The sequence below is a fragment of the Hyla sarda genome, unplaced genomic scaffold (genome assembly GCF_029499605.1).
Source record: "Hyla sarda isolate aHylSar1 unplaced genomic scaffold, aHylSar1.hap1 scaffold_1753, whole genome shotgun sequence".
NCBI classification, from domain to species: Eukaryota; Metazoa; Chordata; class Amphibia; order Anura; family Hylidae; genus Hyla; species Hyla sarda.
The window spans coordinates 65,276-71,275 of record NW_026608397.1 but is presented as its reverse complement, the minus strand read 5'-3'; the positions used below and the strand labels follow the sequence as shown (position 1 = coordinate 71,275).

The 6,000-nt window shown below is 46.7% G+C and overlaps 3 non-coding genes across 3 annotated transcripts; all 3 read left to right on the top strand.

Moving 5' to 3' along the window:
- Positions 1 to 800: 800 nt before the first annotated feature.
- Positions 801 to 991, top strand: LOC130313338 (U2 spliceosomal RNA). The gene has a single exon (XR_008861278.1). It is a non-coding gene; the product is annotated as a U2 spliceosomal RNA (small nuclear RNA).
- A 2,086-nt stretch (positions 992 to 3,077) lies between these two features.
- Positions 3,078 to 3,268, top strand: LOC130313336 (U2 spliceosomal RNA). The gene has a single exon (XR_008861277.1). It is a non-coding gene; the product is annotated as a U2 spliceosomal RNA (small nuclear RNA).
- A 2,092-nt stretch (positions 3,269 to 5,360) lies between these two features.
- On the top strand, positions 5,361 to 5,551 carry LOC130313334 (U2 spliceosomal RNA). The gene has a single exon (XR_008861275.1). It is a non-coding gene; the product is annotated as a U2 spliceosomal RNA (small nuclear RNA).
- Positions 5,552 to 6,000: the final 449 nt, after the last annotated feature.

Below are 6,000 nucleotides of genomic sequence, written 5' to 3'. Positions count from 1 at the left end.
AGGAGCCTTAGCACTGTGCTGTGATGTCACTCAATACCACTGACATCACTAGGTGTAAACAACATCTCTCCTTTGCTGTGTATGTGACTATGGAGCTGTTGGTGATGTCGTCTATTATGGCCTTCATAGAAGCAACAGGAGATTGTTGCATCCATCTAGAACCCTCAGAACTACAGTGCTATGATGTCACTCACTTCCACAGGCCTTGCAGAGTGTAAACAACAACAACCCAGCTTTGTTGTGTATGTAACCATAGGGATTTGTGATGTCACCTAGAACCTTCACAGCAGCGACAGCTTTATGAGGAGCATCAGCACTGCTCTGCCTGAGCAGAACCATCACCGCCATAGGTTGTCAAATAACCCGGATTTAACCCACACAGGTAAGTCCAATGGGGTGCAGGCATGTCCTCTATGCTTACAGCTTCCCGTGGGTGTTGGTTTGATACCGTTTGGGGACAGCCAAGGAGGCATCTGCAGGCAACAAAGGTAGGTGTGTGCTTGTGTGTGTGTTTCCTATGCAGATCCTAAGCCCAGTGTCACATGCAAGTAGGAGGAGTAAGAAGGGTTCCTGGCAAATCCGGGTTATGGATTGCATTTAAAAAGGCCCCGTGGGAGTGCAATGGGCCCCTGTCTTGCTGCTTAGCAATAATGGTATGGTTTAGGTTCTGCTGTGTGTACTGGTGGTTGACTGCCCCCCAGCCCAGAGTGTGCATGGAAAATTGTCTGGCAGCCTCCCTGACAGCAAGCAGTGATAGTGCCCATGAAGGGGACCTTGTTGGGCCCGCCCCTTTCACGGTTATCGCTTCTCGGCCTTTTGGCTAAGATCAAGTGTAGTATCTGTTCTTATCAGTTTAATATCTGATACGTCCCCTATCTGGGGACCATATATTAAATGGATTTTTGAGAACGGGGGCCGATTTCGAAGCTTGCTTCCGTCGCCCTATGCATTGACCCGATATGGCAGTATCTTCGGGTACAGTGCACCACCCCCTTACAGGGTTAAAAAGAAAGATTCCTACTTTCATTGCTACCTGCTTGCTGGCTAGCCAGCTAGCCAGCCCTGTGGGCCTTGTGCTGCTGCTGCAGCCAAAAAACAAAAGGTGGTGCTGCTGCTGCTTCTGCTGCTTCTGCTTCTGCTTGTGTCTGGCCGCTGTTGGAGCGTCCAGGCACAGGACTTCTGCTGCTGCTGACTAAATGGCCTCCTTAATTGGATCATTTGAGTAGCCAGCACACCTGTGCAGGTAGGGCATGACATGATAGGCAGCTGCCTTGATAGCGGGTGGGTGCTGAATGTTCCTAATTGACAAAATAAGATTAATGCTTATGAAGAAATATAAAATCTCATCCCTTCCCCAATATCGCGCCACACCCCTACCCCTTAATTCCCTGGTTGAACTTGATGGACATATGTCTTTTTTCGACCGTACTAACTATGTAACTATGTAACATAACATGGGGGGGGTCTCCTGGCTGTTCACACAGGTGTGTCATTGCTGTACATTGACCATGCATTGCTTCTGTGGTATTGCAAAGGCAAAGACAAATGCTTCCAGCCATCCATTGCACTAATGGATTGGTCATCAGCTGGCTGTCTATGTCCCGCATCAATATAGACCAAAGTACAGAGGGTTAGGCTATGCTATTGTGCACCTACCTGATGCATCAGAAGGTGCGAGGCCCTTGCTAAATTCTGTGCACAGACTTTGAGATCTATACTTTAGACTGTATCTAAACCTGCTCCAACATGGACTGACATTCTGGCCTACTTTCAGCCGATGCGACTTGTCTGTCGCTGAACAGTCGCTTTTTATGTATTCAGCACCTATGTATAATGTTGTAAAAATGCTCTAGAAGCTAAAGTCGCAGAAATGTCACACATATTTGGCCTGCAACTTTCTGTGCGACAAATTCAGACAGGAAAAATCAGTATAAATCCTTAGAAAATTATCCCCCAGTGTCTCCATCTGCTGGCGGTATTGAATAAGCATTGCTGCACTGATGGGGTATGCATTAGACGAAAAAAAAGAAGAAAAAGAAGAATAATACGCCCAGAAAAGAGGCGAAAAGGAGAAAAACGTAAAAAAACGTGAAAAAAAAGTAAGAGGAAGAGAAGGGAAAAAAAGGTGGAAATGGGTTTAAAAGTGATTTCGGCGGAGAAATATATATATATATATATATATATATATATATATATATATATATACGCGCACACACACACTATATATAAACGTATTCTCCGTTGAGATATTGCAGCCGCTGCTGTGTCCAGGCCCAGGAGCCTTAGCACTGTGCTGTGATGTCACTCAATACCACTGACATCACTAGGTGTAAACAACATCTCTCCTTTGCTGTGTATGTGACTATGGAGCTGTTTGGTGATGTCGTCTATTATGGCCTTCATAGAAGCAACAGGAGATTGTTGCATCCATCTAGAACCCTCAGAACTACAGTGCTATGATGTCACTCACTTCCACAGGCCTTGCAGAGTGTAAACAACAACAACCCAGCTTTGTTGTGTATGTAACCATAGGGATTTGTGATGTCACCTAGAACCTTCACAGCAGCGACAGCTTTATGAGGAGCATCAGCACTGCTCTGCCTGAGCAGAACCATCACCGCCATAGGTTGTCAAATAACCCGGATTTAACCCACACAGGTAAGTCCAATGGGGTGCAGGCATGTCCTCTATGCTTACAGCTTCCCGTGGGTGTTGGTTTGATACCGTTTGGGGACAGCCAAGGAGGCATCTGCAGGCAACAAAGGTAGGTGTGTGCTTGTGTGTGTGTTTCCTATGCAGATCCTAAGCCCAGTGTCACATGCAAGTAGGAGGAGTAAGAAGGGTTCCTGGCAAATCCGGGTTATGGATTGCATTTAAAAAGGCCCCGTGGGAGTGCAATGGGCCCCTGTCTTGCTGCTTAGCAATAATGGTATGGGTTTAGGTTCTGCTGTGTGTACTGGTGGTTGACTGCCCCCCAGCCCAGAGTGTGCATGGAAAATTGTCTGGCAGCCTCCCTGACAGCAAGCAGTGATAGTGCCCATGAAGGGGACCTTGTTGGGCCCGCCCCTTTCACGGTTATCGCTTCTCGGCCTTTTGGCTAAGATCAAGTGTAGTATCTGTTCTTATCAGTTTAATATCTGATACGTCCCCTATCTGGGGACCATATATTAAATGGATTTTTGAGAACGGGGGCCGATTTCGAAGCTTGCTTCCGTCGCCCTATGCATTGACCCGATATGGCAGTATCTTCGGGTACAGTGCACCACCCCCTTACAGGGTTAAAAAGAAAGATTCCTACTTTCATTGCTACCTGCTTGCTGGCTAGCCAGCTAGCCAGCCCTGTGGGCCTTGCTGCTGCTGCAGCCAAAAAACAAAAGGTGGTGCTGCTGCTGCTTCTGCTGCTTCTGCTTCTGCTTGTGTCTGGCCCCTGTTGGAGCGTCCAGGCACAGGACTTCTGCTGCTGCTGACTAAATGGCCTCCTTAATTGGATCATTTGAGTAGCCAGCACACCTGTGCAGGTAGGGCATGACATGATAGGCAGCTGCCTTGATAGCGGGTGGGTGCTGAATGTTCCTAATTGACAAAATAAGATTAATGCTTATGAAGAAATATAAAATCTCATCCCTTCCCCAATATCGCGCCACACCCCTACCCCTTAATTCCCTGGTTGAACGTGATGGACATATGTCTTTTTTCGACCGTACTAACTATGTAACTATGTAACATAACATGGGGGGGGGGGGTCTCCTGGCTGTTCACACAGGTGTGTCATTGCTGTACATTGACCATGCATTGCTTCTGTGGTATTGCAAAGGCAAAGACAAATGCTTCCAGCCATCCATTGCACTAATGGATTGGTCATCAGCTGGCTGTCTATGTCCCGCATCAATATAGACCAAAGTACAGAGGGTTAGGCTATGCTATTGTGCACCTACCTGATGCATCAGAAGGTGCGAGGCCCTTGCTAAATTCTGTGCACAGACTTTGAGATCTATACTTTAGACTGTATCTAAACCTGCTCCAACATGGACTGACATTCTGGCCTACTTTCAGCCGATGCGACTTGTCTGTCGCTGAACAGTCGCTTTTTATGTATTCAGCACCTATGTATAATGTTGTAAAAATGCTCTAGAAGCTAAAGTCGCAGAAATGTCACACATATTTGGCCTGCAACTTTCTGTGCGACAAATTCAGACAGGAAAAATCAGTATAAATCCTTAGAAAATTATCCCCCAGTGTCTCCATCTGCTGGCGGTATTGAATAAGCATTGCTGCACTGATGGGGTATGCATTAGACGAAAAAAAAGAAGAAAAAGAAGAATAATACGCCCAGAAAAGAGGCGAAAAGGAGAAAAACGTAAAAAAACGTGAAAAAAAAGTAAGAGGAAGAGAAGGGAAAAAAAGGTGGAAATGGGTTTAAAAGTGATTTCGGCGGAGAAATATATATATATATATATATATATATATATATACTATATATATATATACGCGCACACACACACATATATATAAACGTATTCTCCGTTGAGATATTGCAGCCGCTGCTGTGTCCAGGCCCAGGAGCCTTAGCACTGTGCTGTGATGTCACTCAATACCACTGACATCACTAGGTGTAAACAACATCTCTCCTTTGCTGTGTATGTGACTATGGAGCTGTTTGGTGATGTCGTCTATTATGGCCTTCATAGAAGCAACAGGAGATTGTTGCATCCATCTAGAACCCTCAGAACTACAGTGCTATGATGTCACTCACTTCCACAGGCCTTGCAGAGTGTAAACAACAACAACCCAGCTTTGTTGTGTATGTAACCATAGGGATTTGTGATGTCACCTAGAACCTTCACAGCAGCGACAGCTTTATGAGGAGCATCAGCACTGCTCTGCCTGAGCAGAACCATCACCGCCATAGGTTGTCAAATAACCCGGATTTAACCCACACAGGTAAGTCCAATGGGGTGCAGGCATGTCCTCTATGCTTACAGCTTCCCGTGGGTGTTGGTTTGATACCGTTTGGGGACAGCCAAGGAGGCATCTGCAGGCAACAAAGGTAGGTGTGTGCTTGTGTGTGTGTTTCCTATGCAGATCCTAAGCCCAGTGTCACATGCAAGTAGGAGGAGTAAGAAGGGTTCCTGGCAAATCCGGGTTATGGATTGCATTTAAAAAGGCCCCGTGGGAGTGCAATGGGCCCCTGTCTTGCTGCTTAGCAATAATGGTATGGGTTTAGGTTCTGCTGTGTGTACTGGTGGTTGACTGCCCCCCAGCCCAGAGTGTGCATGGAAAATTGTCTGGCAGCCTCCCTGACAGCAAGCAGTGATAGTGCCCATGAAGGGGACCTTGTTGGGCCCGCCCCTTTCACGGTTATCGCTTCTCGGCCTTTTGGCTAAGATCAAGTGTAGTATCTGTTCTTATCAGTTTAATATCTGATACGTCCCCTATCTGGGGACCATATATTAAATGGATTTTTGAGAACGGGGGCCGATTTCGAAGCTTGCTTCCGTCGCCCTATGCATTGACCCGATATGGCAGTATCTTCGGGTACAGTGCACCACCCCCTTACAGGGTTAAAAAGAAAGATTCCTACTTTCATTGCTACCTGCTTGCTGGCTAGCCAGCTAGCCAGCCCTGTGGGCCTTGCTGCTGCTGCAGCCAAAAAACAAAAGGTGGTGCTGCTGCTGCTTCTGCTGCTTCTGCTTCTGCTTGTGTCTGGCCCCTGTTGGAGCGTCCAGGCACAGGACTTCTGCTGCTGCTGACTAAATGGCCTCCTTAATTGGATCATTTGAGTAGCCAGCACACCTGTGCAGGTAGGGCATGACATGATAGGCAGCTGCCTTGATAGCGGGTGGGTGCTGAATGTTCCTAATTGACAAAATAAGATTAATGCTTATGAAGAAATATAAAATCTCATCCCTTCCCCAATATCGCGCCACACCCCTACCCCTTAATTCCCTGGTTGAACGTGATGGACATATGTCTTTTTTCGACCGTACTAACTATGTAACT